The 19130-nt window shown below is 38.3% G+C and overlaps 1 long non-coding RNA gene across 1 annotated transcript in view; it reads left to right on the top strand.

The window, feature by feature from the left end:
• The window catches only part of LOC108588458 (uncharacterized), a 182147-nt gene that overhangs the window by 22465 nt on the left and 140552 nt on the right, over window positions 1-19130 (top strand). The window contains exons 4-5 of the long non-coding RNA XR_013527426.1: window positions 2638-2855; window positions 3760-3912. This is a non-coding gene — a long non-coding RNA (uncharacterized LOC108588458). The remainder of the gene's footprint in view (window positions 1-2637; window positions 2856-3759; window positions 3913-19130) is intronic.

Here is a 19130-nt window from a genome sequence, read left to right on the forward strand (position 1 = left end):
CCCACTTGGTCCTTTCCTTATTGACTAAAGATAGAACAGACTTGTTCTAAACAGGCTTCAGTTAATGCAAAGTATGTAGGCCACCCCTATAGAAACTTGCTTCATAATCAAGAATTCATGTAATGTTTTCATTTTTCTTTTGCTTCAGCCCTCCTGGTATTAGCCAATAAAAGAATTATAGTTTTAATAACTAGTTGACACAGCTGATTTTATCGATTTTAATAAATAATCAAACATGCCTAAAAGCAAAAACATCAAACAAATGATTTAAATTCCTAAAACCTTGCCTGTGCTAATCACGAAACTCAGTTAAATGACTAAGATAAAAACAGATTAGTGTCATTAGGCAAAAAAAGAACATGTACCAATTACAGAATATAAGTCTTATCAGTTTGCTTAATAAAAACCTGAAATGCTAGATGAGCAGCTGTGCTCTCACACAGTTGTGGAGTGTTTCAGCCTCTTGTTTTAAATAGTCATTCAAGGAAAATCAATAGCCACAGCATAAGAAAGAGGAAAGGAATGTGTATTAATGGGCTGTGCTTCCCTCATGATATTCTGTCCTTTTGTATTTTTCCTGAGCTTTATAAAGTTTGACAAAAATGGACACTAAGACTCATAGATGAAGTAAGTAGTCCAAGGACCTACAGCTAATGAGAGGTGGAAGTAGGATTTGTACCCAGGTCTTACTGGTTAACAAAGCCCATGTGATTTCCACCACTCCCATGCTACTTCTCAAAAGGGAATAAAACCATAGCTTATCAGGAGCAATGCTCCTCGGGTCAACCCTAAGTCCTGTCCTGTTTATTGCCAAACTCTTGCCATAGCACAAAGGGAATGATGGATGCTATCTTCACTGATGTCATTCTCGTCTTAGGGTTCCTATTAAACCACCCCAAATTCCTGTTAATAAACCATTCTTAATTTCAGCATGTATAATCCCTTTGGAATAATTGTCTCCAGAGAGGTATATATGCCATTGTATTAGTTCTCATGCTGCTATAAAGAACTGCCCTAGACTGGGTAATTTACAAAGGAACGAGGTTTAATTGACTCACAATTCTGCATTGCTGGGGAGGCCTCAGGAAACTTACAATCATGGCAGAAGGCAGAGGAGAAGCAGGCACCTTCTTCACAGGGCTTCAGGATGCAATGAGTGCAAACAGGAGAAATGCTAGACATATAAAACCATCAGGTCTCATGAGACTTACTCAGTATTATGAGAACAACATGGAGGAAGCTACTCCCATAGTTCAATTACCTTCAACCCTTGATACGTGGGGATTATAAGGATTATAATTCAAGATGAGAGCCAAACCATATCAGCCATATACTGACCCAGGTTTTTTTACACTTTGGGTCTTAGTCAAGGGCCCTTCACTTCTTTATACCCTTTTAGTTTTAATTATTATAGATACATAATAGTTCTACATATTTCTCAGGTACATGCCATCATTTACTTTTTGTAAAATTTATTGGAACATCATGACTTTCATTTATTTATATATTGTCTATAGCTGCCTCTAAAGAATAAGCAAAAACAGAAAGTCTCCCACTTTCTTACTCAGAGTAATGCAATTTTCCTTAGCTCTTCCTCAAAACTCCATTTCAGGGCTCCTTTGAATTCCAAAAATTTGGTCAAAGCTTTGAAAATACCTATCGATAGAACAAATGACATTTTTAAATTTAGGGCCCTTCTTCTCAGCCGTAATATGTGGGTGAGAAGAGTTTGTTCTTTCTATTAGTCTTTCAGAATGTGTGTAATTTGTCTGTAAATTTAACAAAGCCAACTTTGACCCATGATTGCTTTAATTTAGTCCAAGATTTAAGAGAGTGTAGAGACTCCACAATTGTATGTGAGACTGAAGTGAAGAGTTTACTTTTTTTTCCTATGGAAGTGAAGTCAATTGTTTAAGAAGTATCTGAAAACCGTGGGTATTTCAGTTCTATTTCTCTAATATTGTAGCAAAGAAAACAGAGATTGGCAAAATCCTCTAATGCATTCAAACATAGCCTGGGAGGGAATCCAAGAACACAGACTCTAAAACAAATAAATCACTTGCTATTATGAAGTATAGAAAGCACGGTGATCTTAGACCTAAAGAAGGAAATAATCACTGCTCATACTGTGTTTTAAATTACAAGTATTAAAGAGAGAACTGTGGAAACTTACTCTGGAAGTTCCAGATGCAGTAAATTCCCACACATGAATGCATCTGACAACCAGAAATGGCAGTGCTGTGAGTTAAAGGTGATATTTCCTTTAGGCCAGAAGAGAAAGGGATAATGGTGCGAATGGTCTCAACCCCTTTGTCTAGCTCCCTCCTGGACTGAGCAGGAGAGACTGCTGTTTCCAATCCATGATCCTGAGCTGGAGGAGGGAGATGTGACTCAAAACCGAAATCATGAAGCTTGAAGTTGTTTTCAAGCAGCAGTGTCTGCTGGCCCAGGGGAATGTAAAATCTCCTTTACCAGCTATGGGCGTCAGAATAAAGGCTCCTCAAAGATGTCCACATCCGAAGCCTTGGAACCTCTGACTGTGTTACCTTTAGAAGGCAAAGGGGACTTTGTAGATATGATTAAGAATCTTGAGATGGGAAGTGTTTGTTTGTTTTTTCATTATCCATGTGGGCTTAGTGTCATCACAAGTGTCCTTATGAGGGAAAGAGAAAGCCATGAGGGTCAAAGTCAAAGGAAGACTTGAAGATACTACACTGCTGACTCTGAAGATGAAGGAAGGGGCTAAAGCCAAGAATGCAGGAGGCCTCTAGAAGCTAGAGAAGGCAAGGAAACAGCCTCCAGAAGGAACACAGCCCTGCTGACCCACTGCGATGTCTGACCTCTAGATTTGTAAGGTAGTACATTTTTGTTTTTTTAAGGTGCCAAATTTTTGGTAATTTGTTACATCAGCCATGGGAAACTAATATACCTATTTGCCCCTTTTTATTCTATTACAAAGAAGGGGCTTTGACATGACGCAGTGAAATGAGAAGATATGAATTAGGCCAGACTGTAAAAGGTGCAACTTTGAATGTGATGTAGAGAATGCTGAGGCTTTGCTGTGGCAGTTTTTTGTTTCTTACCTTTGGATGTCAATGGAAGTTCTCACTGTACATAGACAGGATGGTATGAGGGACTTGGGGCCTTTTCTACCTTAGAAGGAAGAACTGTTCTTCCTTTTTATCTTCCCTACAAGGCCAAGTAAGGAAGAAAACTATGATCAAGAATCTATTATCAAGTTTGTAGACTCTGGAGCAAGATCATCTGGTTTTGAAACATACTTGCTGTGTGATTTTAAGCAAGTCAGTTAACTTTGGTTTTCCCATTTTTGAGAAAAGGATAAAAGTTGTGTTATTTAGGTAAAACACTTGAACAGTTTCTGGTATGTAGTAAATGTGGTGGTGCTGCTGAGGATGATGATAATGATGATTATAAATTTCTAATTTGTCTAGATTTTAACCCTGGCTTTGTTATATTTAGGTTTGTAGTCTTGTATAAGTTTTTAAAGCCTGAAAGAGTTTCTTTTTTAAAAAAATTATAAAATAGAGGCAATAATAGTAGCCTCCTCAAAGGTTGTTATGAGGACTACAATCATCTAAAGCATTTGGCACATAGTAAGTGCTCGGTAACAGTCAGTCATGTTGCTTTACGAACTGTAGTCAATGGAGCTCCAGGCAAAGGAGGCAAGTATGTGAGCCTCCCTACGATGTAATTCTTCTTCATCTTCTTTTATTTAGCTTTTCCTTCTCTTTCCTTCAGGATTGTAAGAATGAAAGTCTCAGAAAGGCACTGTTACATTCTTATTCCACAACCATGCAACTCAAAACTGGGGTCCTCAGCAGTGAGCGAGGGGCGAGAGAAGACACTGTATAAACATGGCACATCCTCCTGGAAAGTCAACTTTACTCAAAGGTAAATAATTTAGCGTATTTTTCTGCTTAAAGCACACATGGATGTATTATGAAGGAGAATGCAAATTTTGCATGAATTTTTAAGAATAGGAGTGGATTATTCAGCCACTTTCTTACTGCAGCTTTAGAAACACAGCTCAAACTAGCTGAAGCAGAAAAGACACTACTGCGCCTGTAAGTTGAAACTTCGGAGGGATATATTTCAGAGGTGTGGCTAGATTCAAGGGCTCTCTGGAAAACTCTCTATGAAAAAAATGATTCCTCAAATCCAGAAACCAGAAGCTCAGGAAATTCTTGCTTGGTTCCTCTTGTTGGAGGCAGAGATTATTCAAAGACCTCAGGGTAGAGTTTGAACATTGTCACCAGGAATCTTTCCTTTGCCATCTTCCAAGTCTGTTGTCCTTGGTATTGGCTTCATTTACAGGGAGGCTAGCTCTGCCCTCATGGCAATGATGGTCTTTGCTCCAGGCTTAAGACCTTTGGGTATCTACTATTTCCAAAGCAGAGAAAGAACTTCCCACTCCTAGTGACCTGTGACACAGGGTTTTATCCTGAGGACAGGGGGAATTCAACTGACTAACATAATCCGCCTTCCAATGGAGTAAGAATGTCTGGGCTCTTTCCTTCACCTACCCCCAAGATATGGAGGTGTCTAAAATATAAATAACACTTGCTGACTAACTGAGGGAGAAAGAGGGAATTTCAGGCAAAATCAACCCTGTTTACTGTGAGGAGACTTCAGAGAAGTTGTCTGCTTCTGTGGAGCATAGTCCCTGATTCCTTAAGACATAAATTTTTTCTTTTCTTTAATGTATTTGCCTGCAATCAAGACAACCATTACCTTTAGCCAAATTCACACATTTCAGCCAAATATATGCATCGGATCTGTTCTGTGGGAAACGGGTGAGCATGAAAGAGGCACCTGCCTGTGACTATCTACTCCATGGAGTTTGAAAAGGGGCCACTTATGGAGAATGTCTTTAGGGGCAGAACCAATCACCCCGTCTTTCCTCCAAGTCTCAAAGTAACTTCTGGCTTCAATCCTCAAATGTCTATACTGGAGTTGAAGACAAATGTGTTTCATAGAATTCAAGTGTATGACATTACGTGAGTTGTCTCTCTTTGTATATATATCAAGACTTGCGGGGTTAGTTAGGATTCAGAGCTCTGTGTCCTGAACAAGTTTCATACCAGCATTACTAAGGATGATCATGGGATTTAAAAATTCCTCCCTTAAATAGATCTCATGAACTTAGGTTACCAAATCAACGTAAGTTAAGACAAAAAGAGCAAATTTAGATGTAAAACCATCTTGGCACTTCTCTCAGCATTTTGAGGAAATGCTCTGTGATTTAAAAAAAAAAAAAAAGTACTGGATGGCCAGAAGTGCTGTTCTTAAGAATTGATATTCCATATTAACACATTCAAGGCTCTGAGAAGTCTTGCAGTAAGGGACCCTGTTTGGCTTTGTTTGACATAACCTTGCTCACATTTATTGGCAGCTCGGGTAACAGCTATTAAAATTTGCTGGAATGTGAGTTATCTGAATACTCTCTGTGAAAAAATGCTTCATCAAGTCCAGAACCCAGAAGCTCAGGAAATTCTTGCTTGGCTCTATTTTCATATGCAGAAACGATCCAAAGACCTTAAAGGTAGAGTTTAAAATGCACTTGTCCGTCACAGCCAGACAAATGCTGGTGTTCTGGCAGCATATGAGGGACTGGGCTGAACATCAATTGCAAACATGTGATTAGTCAAATCCCCAGGTGAATCTTGCAGAAAAGAAGATTAAATGTGGATCTAAAAGTTATGTTTATTCCTTTGCATCCTTTCCTTTAGCCCTTTCTGTCTCCTTAACTCTTCATTTTTCCACAATCAAGAGCTAAGAGATTAAAATGGAAAGCAAAAATTAGACAGGAACATGGATCTTCAGGCACTCTAGACAAAAAACTGCATTTTTTTTTTTTTTAGACAGAGTTTCACTGTTGTTACTCAGACTGGAGTGCAATGGCACGATCTTGGCTCACTGCAACCTCCGCCTCCTGGGTTCAAGCAATTCTCCTGCCTCCGCCTCCCGAGTAGCTGGGACTACAGGCGCGCACCACCATGCCCAGCTAATTTTTGTATTTTTAGTAGAGACAGGGTTTCCCCTTGTTGACCAGGGTGGTCTCGATCTCTTGACCTCGTGATCCACCCGCCTCAGCCTCCCAAAGTGCTGGTATTATAGGTGTGAACCACCATGCCCAGCCAAGACTGCAATTTTCGACCTCTTCTAGGAAATGGCCAAAGGAGCTGAAATTGTCCAAATGCCCTGGATTTGCACTGATTTTCTTCTAGTAGTCTGCACGTCAATATGGAGACTGTGGCATCTGTGGTAGTGGCAGATGAGTCAACAGAGTCGGGCTTGTCAAAGAGGTGGTGGTGTTTATTGCAGAGTCTTCCCGTCCCTGTGCAGTGTGGGATGCAGAGCCTGCAAACTGCTCACACTCCAAAGCTTTCATCTGCACATTTCTCTTCACTTTCTTATCATCTGATTGTGCTTACTTGGATATCATTCCTTTCCTATTAGCTAATGAGAATAGCAATAATAATAATTAATAATAATGATGATGATAAGAGTAGCAGCTACTATTGATTGAGCACCTTTTACAATTCAGTGATGATGCAAAGTAAGCCCTTAATTGACATCATTCCATGTCGTTTTCCCAACCACCATAGGAAACATGCATCCTTATATAAACATACCTTGTTATTTACCAATGAAGGAATGAGACTTAGAATGTTTAAGCAAGTTTTTTAGTGCTAGAGAGTGAGAAAATGGCAGAACCAAGTTCTGAAAGTGTTGGTAATGGTGAATGAAGTGAAATATTTGTATTCTACCAGAGACCGTCTGGAGATTATGATACCATAGTTTCAAGAAGGGAGTTAAATGTTGGAATTTTATTTTCCATGGAAAATGCCTTTAGAGTTCTTCCTCTTTTCACCACATTAGCTGTTCATGGAAAGCATTCCCTTTGTGTTTGTACATACAGGGTTTGGAGGTGGGGAGAGAAGGGAGGACGTGAGACGTGAGAAAACCTTTTTCAGTAAGAGGCTACCAAAACACATTTCCTGTCATAATTAGTGTAATGAGTTCCCATTTTCAGTTAAAATGTATTTTTTCATATTAGATTTTCTCTTATTTCAGTTTGATATGTTTACTTTTCAAGAAAGAAGCCAGCATATGGCCTCTCTTTCAGCCTTGTTAACCTTTTGCTGTTTTTATAACTGTTTACCTATTTTTAGACATTTTAGTCAATGAAAATGATGAAGTTCACCCACTTATAAAAGAAAACATCTGTGGCAAAATGAGGAAGTGGCAAAATGAGGAAGCGGCAAAATGCTAAAAGAGCAGTCAAAAAAACATAGCTTGTTTAAATAATGCCAAATGTATTTCTCCTAGGCCTGATTATTTATTTATTTATTTTTCACTTTTCAAAATCTTGGTCTTCTGTAATTAATTGTCTTTAAGGATCCAAATCATTTTTAGTGCAGCAGCTCAAAGAATTTCTCAGATTGTGGTGACATTAACAGGGAAAAACAGCCACCTCATTATATATTTTATTATTTTGAGACTGTTTTCAAGCCACCGGAGTAATTGGACTGTAGCCTGCTCCAATTAATAAGGCTTTTAAATGCATTTGTACAAGTCTGTTTTTTGGAAGCAAAAATCTTGACTTAAAAAAACTTGCTTGCAGCTGAGACTTATTGCTATGCATATTTAAAACCTGGGGGCCATTTCTTTTTTAATAATTATTTTCAAAGAAGCCTATGAAATCATCAACATTTTTAAGAAGTAGTTCCTATCAAGGGGAAGAAAGACTTTGAGATCTAAACCTGCTTAGGCACCAGAACGGAGGTGGTAGGTGACAGAGTTTCACATCACCTGCTGAGTATTAGCTGTGCTTGCTGGAAGGCAACATCTTAACAAGAAGTGCCTTTTGTTTTTTTACCCATTTAAAGATTTTGTTCCTCCAATAATCTGTTGACCTTGAGTTGGGGCTGGAATATACAGGGATTTCTACAAACTGATTCTCCACAGTAATTCAGGGGATTTAAATGACAACATGATATTCCCCCAACTGGTCCCTCAAATGTACATAATTTGATTTCATTAAGAAATTGTATTGTGAGACTGCCAGTAGAGAAGAGAGACAACTGATTATTTATGAGTCCTCATGGTTTTTAGGTTCTTTTTCTCCTTCAGTTGGGAACATTTATGGAACTAATTTTATTTCATATTGCAAAATCTATGTAGCACTCTGACTTGTATGATAAATTCCAAAGGCAATTCTAATTGACTAGATGAAATAAATTCCCTTTGGACTTAGCATCTTATCATCTTGAGTTGTTTCTCAAGAATACCATTAAATAATTCACTGATTCTGACCAAGTCTGGTGCAGAGCTAAAGGGCCTAAGCCCTTCTAAAAGGCTCAAGCTCCATTTGGTTTGACTTTTACCTTTTGAAACAAAATACTAGCTGCCGACGTTTTCAAGTGGAATAACTCTGCCATGTAAAATTGTTTTTGTTATCTTTTTACTCTGGGGATGAAGGAAGGACTGAATGGATACATTTCTTGTGAAGAAAAAGTTGGGTTGGTATTTCATGTAATTGCTTTGAATTATGATAATGGTTAGAAGAATTGGGTCCAAATTTCCTCTTAATAAAGCATTCCACTAGACACTAAAACATCTTGCTATGATCAGAATTGCAAAATCTCAACTCACCTCTTAATCTCTGCTTTGAGGTTAGCTCCTTAAAAATCATTTTAGTGAAAATTGCAAATAATTTTCAATCTCTAAGACTAGGAATCTTATGTTTCTTTATTTCTTTATATTCTTTCCTTCATTTATGTTTTCTTTATTTCCTGTAGCCATGAATTTCTTACTGTGTAGCTATTACTCATGCCACTGTTCAAAATTAACATTTGGGAGGTAGTGTTCATTGTAAGTAAACATGTGAATCCCAACTCTGCTGTAACTTCTCCTCCTACTTCTCTTTGACTCAGTGACTATCGGTGGCTCCCATTTGTCCACTATTGGAAATTTAGCTGCATCTGCTTTTGTTTGAAGCAAGGTATAATCTCTATTTCCAGCTCTTTCCATGTCCATTTCTTTTGTGCATGTGTATGTTTCCAATAAAGCTTTATTTACAAAAATAGGCCTGGGCCAAATTTGGACTGTAAGCCATAGTTTGCCAACCTGTTATTGAGTCTTACAACCCACACCATGTCCATTTCTGTCTCTGTCCTTCTGTTCACACGGAACCCTCCTCCCAGAATGTCCACAGTTTTTCTTTCTGCCTGTCTCTGGCTGACCTTCTTATTGAGGCTTGATTCAGCTCTTCCTTCCTATCTTCTTCCTAACCATTGTACTCACTCTGGTCTATCCCTAATTTCACATCTGCCTCAATCACTAACAGGTCTATGCAGTTCTGCCTGGGATTGCAGTCTCATTATTCTGTCTCATTTCCTCACTTGGATTGGCAGTTCTTTGACCCAAAGAACAATGTCTCACATTTCTTTTATATTCCTGCAGTGAGTGGCACAAGTTTAGACATATAGTAGAAATGGAACCATTGCATGCTTTTCACTGATATACGAATAAAAGCATAATAGTTTCCTATAATTTTTCATGATTTATCTTCTTCTACAAATCCACTTCTTCTAGTTGTCACAAATCAAACATTATGCAGACATATAATTTCTGATTGGAATAGAAACTAGTAGATGATATTAGACCAGCAGCACCTCAATGATAATAATAAAATTAGCTGATATTTATCAACAGCTCATCATATGCCACCAAATGAAATGTAGCATTTGAGAAAATAAACTGTTTGCCCAAAGACACAGAGATACTAAGCAGCAAAGCCTCCGATGCCAGGAGACCCTTCCCAGCTACCATGTTCTGCTGCCTCCCAGCTGAATTTTGCTTCCCTATAATCTCTGTGGTTCTTCAAAAGGTCCTTGAAAGATACAAACATAGAAGAAGCAAAGGAAAGCATTCGAATTTTCATTTGTTGACTGGCGCTTTGACTACAAACCTCAATGTAGAAGACCATCATTTAGTCTGGTTCCAAAAAAGGCTTTTTGCTTTATTTTCCAGAGATAAGAGGCTAAACCAAATAATCTGTTTTCTCCTACCTTGTGCAAATCTTGGATTATAACATTGGTGATAACATTGGTGGCAAAATGAAAGATGCAGAGGAAAAGGAGTGAGAGGCAAAAAACTCAAGAATGTTTGATTCCTTGGGGCTGTTCAGTCAATTGTGAGAAGAGGTGAAAGATGACCTAAGACTGTTGAGGTCATGAGTTTGCCCCATTCTTGGTGAAAGAGGAGAAGCAGCTGGAAGAGGCCTCGAGCTTCCCATGGACAACATTATGGGCTAAGGTCTGCATAGGTACAAAAGGCACGTTATTTTGTGATAAAATCTGTGAACTCCAGAATGTTTGCTGGTTGGTGGATGTGATAAAGTCTGAAGCATATTATCGCTTAAAAGAATCTAGAGAAAAAGATATTTTGCAATAAATACCATGTTAATGCTGAGCCTCCAGGTCTTTTATGTTTTTTATTTTTTTAATCTTTGAGACAGAGTTTCATTCTTGTCACCTAGGCTGGAGTGCAATGGCATGATGTCAGCTCACTGCAACCTCTGCCTCCTGGGTTCAAGTGATTCTCCTGCCTCAGCCTTGTGAATAGCTGGGACTACAAGCGCCTGCCACCACACCTGGCTAATTTTTGCATTTAGTAGAGAAGGGATTTCACCATGTTGTCCAGGCTGGTCTCAAACTCCTGACCTCAGGTAATCCACCTGCTTCAGCTTCCCAAAGTGCTTGGATTACAGACATGAGCCACATGCCTAGCTTGTTTTATGTTTAAGTAGCTAACAACCACCTAAACCATAAATCCTATTCCCAGAAAGAAATCAGAAGAGAAAATAGGAAACAGAAAGGAAAAGACCCTTGAACAATATGGGAGTTCAGAGCACCAACTCCCCCACAGTCGACAATCTGAGTATAAGTTTTGTCTCACTGAAAACTTGACTACTAATATGCTAATGCTGACCAGAAGCCTGACTGAGAATATACACGGTCCGTTAATACATATTTTGTATGTTATATGTATTATATACTGTATTCTTACAGCAAAGTAAGCTACGGAAAAGAAAATGTTATTAAGAAAATCATAAGGAAAATGTGTTTATGATTCATTAAGTAGAAGTGAATCATCATACATCATTCTCATCATCTTCATATTGAGTAGGATAAAAAGGAGGAGGAAGAGGGGGGATTGGTCTTGTTGTGGCAGAGAAGAAAATCAGCATATAACTGGACTCATGTGCTTCAAACCCATGTTGTTCAAGTGTAATGGAAATGACCAACCGTGAAATTTTAGTAATTTTATAAAAGTAAAAGAAGAGAAAATAACTTTGGAAAATCATTTAATAACACAATGATGTGTTCCTTAGACATTTTATTTTGTTAAATTCTATTTTATGAAGGGAAATAATGTCATTGGAAGGTGATATTTCCTGCTGCTCTCCAGACATTGAGTATATTCTGTTTTAACTTCTGAAAACAGGATTTCTGATTTCAGGAACTAGTGTTTCTGATTTGGTGGTGGTGGTAGCCAGTTGAATATAAGACAGTTTGAAGGTCAGCAATTTATTTATTTTATCCATTTGGTTTCCATTCCTTCCTCCTTTCTACTTTTTCCTCTCTTTCAGTCCTTCTCACTTGTCTGTGTCTCTTTCTGCCTCTATGTTTCTTTCCCACTGAAGTCAAGATTTCCTGCTGGTTAGTAAAGCTTTTCCAAATAGCAGAGGGTCTTGCTTTGCCAGAGTCTAAAAGATGACATATTGCAGAATATTGAAGACATATGAAGTCCCTGATTACCACAGACAAGTGGTCTAGACTAGGATTTTTTTCTCTGTCCACAACATCCTGTGGTAGGAAAATTGTTAAGATCACATAATATGATAATCTTATGGTAGCCCGAGAGATGCTGATGGAAGCTCCAAGTCTCTTTAGAGATTCATGTTGGTGATCATGGAGTAAAAGCAGGCAGAGTCCTCTGAGTTTACCACACTAAGATTCTGAACTGATTGGCAACGTCAACATAGTTGGGGGAAATATATTAATAGGACATAATTGTGTGATGGTGCTAGCATGACATTTTATCCTACCAGTCTTTTCTTTTTCTCTTTAGCATAATAAATATTGATTAACCCCAGTTATAGAAGCATCCTGGGATGGTGGAATAGGGCAACAAATTGAATTAGGACATCGTTTTAGCACTGTCTCCTGGAGGCACAGTGCTTAAAATGAGAAAGTAGGGATGATTCCCAAATGGAACTAGGAGTTTGTAAAATGGGTTCTTTAAAAGCATTTTAGCAAAGAAGTCTGTGACCCTGCAGATCACACTTCTGTCCATGAATCAGGCGATTGAGGCATTTTCATTTGCCATAATTTTCTTTGAGGTTGAATGTTCATAATGATTTATTTCGGTAGTTAGCTAAAATATTTGCGTCCTATTTAGACAAAGTAATGGAGAGGGCAGCATTCTGGACTTTGAAGAATGGAAATGGGAGAATTGAGCTTTAGGAAAAATGTATCATCAGCCATGTAGAAAGCGAGAATTTGGTATAGACTAATTAATTGTGACTCAATTTTTGTTCTAATACCCTTGAAGACATCCGATGTTAATCTCCTTTCTCTCCTTTGGAGAATCTACTGAAAAATTTAAGTGAGCAAGAGGTGGACTAAATTAGAGTTTTCTTGAAAAGCCATGACTGAAATTTATCATCAAGCTTGTGCTAGGTTATCTCTCAATGCACCAACCCACTAATTTTAGAAACGTTTCCTCTTTGTCATCAAAAATCACTTTAATGTCATGAAGAATCATTTTCCTAAATCAAGGAAGTTGTAAACATTGTTATGAGGGTTGGAGGAGTAGGTTGAGAGCAACAAATACTGGTTTACTTTGGAATAACACTACCAAGGTGGATCTATGCATTTATTCTCTTAAACCAAATCTATTCTTAGGTCCATTCATCCCCAGATGTTGCCATCTTAGGAGCCATACATCATCAGAGTAAGGTGCTCCTATAATGTATTGCGCTAATACATTGTGCGAAGGACAGCACTGATGATAAATTTCTTAAATGATGGTGCTGTCTAAGGCTAATGACTCTAAGAGCAAATGCAAGGTAATGCAGTGATTTCTTTTCAGGCCCCAGCAGAGAATACAGAAGACATCTCAAAGCCATTTTCATTTGGGGGTAATATTGAAATAGACAGTATTTAAAAGGCCTTTGCAACACATACTTAGGGAGTATTAGGGCAAATGTGAATGGCTTTGCATTTTCAGTTAAAAGCCATTTAATGTTTTACCTCATTGAAGTCCGTCCATCCTTCCTTCCTGTGTGCCTGCCTACCTGCCTCCCTCTTTCCCTCCTTTCTTCCCCCTCCCTCCCTCCTTCTCCCTTCCTTCCTTCCTTCCTTCCTTCCTTCCTTCCTTCCTTCCTTCCTTCCTTCCTTCCTTCCTTCCTTCCTTCCTTTCTTCTTTCATTTAGACAGCTTAAAAAGACACCTCAAGTTATTGTTTGATGAGGAATAGGAGCTGAGGGTTTACTCTCTCTTTGTGGGAATGATGTGCCTTGTGCTTCTTTGAATATGTTATGTTTGCTTTCAGGTCTTTACTTTAAGCAGGAGATACATTCCCAAGACCATTCACACGATTGCAGCCGGAGAGATGAACTAACAAGGATAATTTGTGGCTGGGAGATTCCTGTCCTGGCAAAATGGTTATGGGTAGATGACAAATTCCTGTCTATGCCACAGAGTTGTGTCACATCCAAAGGAATGCCTGGTTATGCATTAGTTGAAAAAAATCCCTAAATTTGAGAAATTAAGAGGCAAAATGAAACATTTAATGGAAAATTCTGGTAGAAGTCATTCCTTTGGGCTGTGTGGTATATTTTCTTTGTGCTAAAGACAGCAAAAACTGTGACAGAATTCTTTCTTGGTCTGGGAGATGAAGCCTCTCCAAATAGTTTCATCCTCATTCATTGGACATATTCAAAATAAGATGTATCTCAAGCTTTTCCAGGAGTAAAAATGTCATCCACACAATGAAGTTTTCTCACTGATGATAGTGATAGTAGAAAGAGGTAAAATGTATTTGTCATTGCCAGCCACTGGTCTGAGTGCTTTTATAAGTTGCCCACTGAACTCAAGCAGGCACAGTTGTTAAGCCCATTTGACAGGTGAGCAGTCAGAGGTTAAGTCACTTCTTCTAGGTGACTAGGAGATTCTGGTATTTGGACCATGTCACTCGGGGGTCCATGAACCAAACCATTAAACCATATTGCAGGCTCATGTGTTTTAAAATTAATCCTATATCTTCCTCTGCATCACAACATGAGATAGGAAGTATCAAGTCATAGACTGGACTTGAAAATACATTATTTCATTGCCCAATTCATTGGCTTTTATCAGATGATAAAACACTTAATCTATCCTCCTTTTCAGCCAGACACATACATCATAATAAGAATAAATTCTCTCCTCTTTGGCTAGATGTCATATCAAATTTTAAAGTCTTTTAAAAATACCATTATGCTTAATCTTTGAACAATGAATGAGACCAATGTGAATCTTTTCTTAGTTTAATGTCCCTTCAACATTCTCTTCTCTCTGTTGAGAGCTGGAATAGTGTTTCTAAACCTCCCATTTAGTCAGAAAGTACCATTATCTTTCTACTAATTATCCGTTAACTTGGCTGGGAATGGTGTTTCATGCCTGTAATGCCAGTACTTTGGGAGGTTAAGGTGGGCAGATCACAGAGGCAAAGGAGTTTGAGAATGGCCTAGCCAATATGGTGAAACTTGTTTCTACTAAAAAATAAAAAAAATTAGCCAGGTGTGGTGGCATGCACCTGTAGTCTCAACTTCTTGGGAGACTGAGGCATGAGAGTCACTTGAACCCAGGAGATGGAGGTTGCAGTGAGCCGAGATCACACCAGTGCACTCCAGCTTCGGTGACCAAGTGAGACTCTGTCAAAAAGAAAAAAAAAGTCCTCAATTTGATTTGTCTTGTATGAGTGCTAGTAAGAGAGAAATTGGAATGACAATGTAAAGTTTGATTTGATATTTTTGCCAATAAATTTGTCCAGATGTGAATAAGAAAAGTTAAATAAATAATAAAAATAGCTGTGAGTGTTTAGTGCTATCAAATCAAGTCTTTACAAACTTTTCAAAAAATTTAACACATTATTTATTGTCCTATTCAGATTTTCTTTCTGGTTGCTTAAGTGATCGAGAGACTGAGAACTAGTCTCTAACTTTAGTTTTCTTCTTTGTCAATTTTCTTTAAGATGGAAGGATATTGCAGGCCACCTTAAGAGACTAGATTAAGCAATTGGTTCTGATGGGTGGTCATTTTGCTCCACTTTCTACAAAAAAACCAGATAGCTAAGAACAAAGCTAATATTTTCAAAATAGAACTACATCTGTTGAGTCCTGACCATACGCCACACATGCTATTAGGTGATTCCACACCATTATCTTATTTATGTCTGACATCAATATCCTGAGGTAGTTATTAATGGCCTCATTTTACAAACAAGGAAACTGAGGCTTGGGCATTTTAAATGAACTCCATAGGTCTGTAAATGGTGGAACTGAATTTTAATCATGTGTTTGTCTAATGCCAAAACCCAGTTCAACGACAATGAAAATAAATAATCCAATTCAAAAATGGGCAAAGGACTTGAACAGACATTTGTCCATAGAAGATAAACAGATGGCCAATACACATATGAAAACATGCTCAACTCAATGTTATTAGTCATTAGGAAAATGCAAATTAACACCACAATAAGACACCACTTTATACTCATTATATTGGCTATTTTTAAAAAACAAAAAAGAAAATAACAATTGTTGGCAAAGATATGGAGAAATCAGAACTCTTGTGCATCGCTGGTGAGATGTAAAATTGTACCGCTGCTGTGAAAAACAGTTGAGCAATTTCTCCAAATGCAAACATAGATTGACTATGTGGTCCAGCAATTCCACTCCTAGGTATATAGCCAAAGCAATTGAAAACAAGGACACAAACAGGTTCTTGTAAAAGGTTGATAGCAGCATTATCCACAATAGCCAAAATGTGGAAACAACCTGTGCCTATCAACAGAAGAATTCATAAACAAAATGTAGTATGTACATGCAATAGAATATTATTTGGGCATAAAAAAGGAATACAATTCTGATACATGCTACAACATAAATGAACCTTAAAAACATTACATTAAATGAAACAAGCCAGACAAAGGACAAACATGGTATGATTCCACTTATGTGAGGTACCTATAATAGGTAAATTCATAGACATGGAAAACAGGATAGAGATTACCAGGGTTTGGGGGAGAGGGGCAGTATAGGGGGTTATTTCATGGGTACAAAGTTTCTGTTCAGGATGATGAAAAATTTCTGGATTAGAGGTGATGGTTGCACAGCATTGTGAAAGTACTTAGTGCCACTGAGTGGCACACTTACAATTGTTAAAACAGTAAATTTTGTGTTATGTATAACACACATACAGGAGAGGGTAAAATACTGCTGGGTAAAGAAAAGACTAGGTAAGAACTGAAATGTAAAGCTAAGTATAGCCATTGCTTAAAATTGTAGTGACTATCAGTTTTAACAGATGGCAAACATCTTTGCAGGAAAAAAAAATCCTTATTTTAGGTGTATGCCTAATTAGTGGGATTTGGTTAGCTTTTCTAAATGAAACCAAGTTGGCTTTCAAAGAGAGTTCAATAATAAGATACTAAAACACTGTGGACCGACAGAGTTTGAAATGTCAGAGTGGTTCTTAATGCTTAAGAATAAATAAAAGCCATCAGCGCAGTCCCAGGCTCACGGTAAGTACACAACAAAGAGTTGTTGAATGGAACTCCTAAAATTATCAAAACCAACAGCTGCATAATAATTTCAAGGTAACTATAAAGATTACTTATGAGTTGTGTTTTACACATTTTTGTGTGCAATGCACATTTTTTTCAACCATAAGTTTTATAAAATGAAAAATAATGCAAACTGGCACACTCAATCAAAGGCACTGGAATTCTATTTTTAAATTTATAGGAATTTGGGAACATGATTCTTTTAGGGATGAGAGCTGCCTAGAATTAGGATGAGGCTGTTATTTTGATCAGCCAATTAACATTTCTAGGCTGCCCCTCTGAACAGCCACCCATATTTGTATTGAATTTATGTCAGAGTACATCAAGCAAAGAGGAGGAGAAGGGTACAGGAAAAAAAAATCTTTTAAATTAATTTGAATAAGTCTGGAGTAGAAAAAAATATAGCCACTTGCTTAAATTATTTTAAAGGTAACTTTTTATCGATCGAGTTTACTGCAACAAAGATTTTATAAAAATATAATAAAGACATATTGAAGAGTGAATTTTAAACTCCGTCAGCCTAGAGGATTTGCTTTCTCTGTCTCCTTTACTTAGTACTTCTTAAATTACAAAGGCCGGGAAGAAAACAACTTTACTGTAGCATTTTGAATTGAGTGAAAAGTATTTGGTCATATATTTGACAGCTAGGGCTGCAGATCTTATGCTTTCTGTGAATGAGTTATCTTTTTATCTGTGTTCAAAATATGTGGAGTTAGATGGTTAGTACCACAGAACAGCTTAGGATAAGCTTTATGGATTTATTCATTTAACACACATTTGAGGAATTCTGGTAGGGGCCAGCTGCTCTACAGCAGGGTGTGTCCTTCAAGAGTCCAGAGCCCGGTGCAGGGAAGAGAGCACTAAACCAAAAACTACAATGAAAGTGCTGCAACAAGGTCAGAGGACCCTGGCAAGCTCTTATCTTTGCACAAATAAAAGAAAGCTTCACAATGGTGTAGCAGATGCTTTGGGGGCCTTTCACAATAGCCCCTCAGTCCACCTCTGATTTAGTTGCCCAGGAGGGGGACAGTTCTGACACACTGAGAATGTGACCTCTGCCTCTCAGCATGTCTGTGGAGGGCTATCTCTGAAGCATCAAGATCTGGGAGTATAAAGTGGCCAAGTACTTAATACTCCCGGGGGTAACATCTGACATGAGGAGACAGAAGCCAATTGACTTTAAGTAGACAACCCTGAGAAAAATTCTGTGTGGTTTTCAAAGGCCCTGACATGGTCTATAGCAATAACCTTGATAATGCAGCTTTACTTTTTTTCTTTCTTCCTTTTCTCAATCTTCCTACCTCCCTCTCCTACTTCCTATAATCATTTCCCAAGTAAATCACCTGCATTTGAGCGTCTGATTCAGGTTGGGCTTTCAGGAGAACCCAAACTAAGAGAGAATGTGGCATTTCAGCTGGGGAAGAACGATGTGAGGAGGGGTTTGTTCAGGGTGTGTGCGCGCAGGAGTACTGTAACATCAGCAAGGACCACGGGGTGTTTCTCTTTGGCAGTAAAGGTAAATGAAAGTGTTTCTTGGTGGCAGTAAGAGTGGGTGAACAGGTCAGAGTGTGCTGGCCAGTGGGAACTGGGAAGGGAAAGAGGCTGGCGAAATATGTTGGGATTAGTCATGAAAAGCCATATGAGACCTAACAAGAACTTGGGACTATCTTGCAAGTAACAGCCAGCCAGATAAAATGCTTGGAAGGGATGTAATGCATGGAGGTCAGAGACCAGAAGCCAGACAGTTAGGAGACTATTGTAATAGGCCAGGTGAGAGAGGAGGAACTAGGACGGGTCAGACATGAATAAGAAACAGGAGACTATTTGGAGAGAGGTGGAAACAGTAAACTCAATGCGCTTGGGGACTACATAGGGGCTGAAGGAAAGGGTGAAGTTGAAATTGTCATCTAGCTTTTTAGCTCAGGAGATTGGATGAATGATGATATCTCTAGCTAGAAACTATGGAAAAAGGAGAATGTCAGTGGATGGAGAATGTCAGTGGATGGGGAAGGACGGGAGAGACATAGGCATGGAAAACGTGAACAATTTTAGTTTGGGGTATGTCCTCTGCAGACTTCTCTGAGCTATCCCGGGAAGATTAAATAGACAGGTGATAAAATGGATCTATATTTAGGGAGAAAATTAGAGCTAAAGATAGAAATTTGAAAGTTATTATCTCTGTACTGAATACCATGGAATTAGATGAA

This window comes from Callithrix jacchus, chromosome 15, assembly GCF_049354715.1.
Source record: "Callithrix jacchus isolate 240 chromosome 15, calJac240_pri, whole genome shotgun sequence".
Lineage (NCBI taxonomy): Eukaryota > Metazoa > Chordata > Mammalia > Primates > Cebidae > Callithrix > Callithrix jacchus.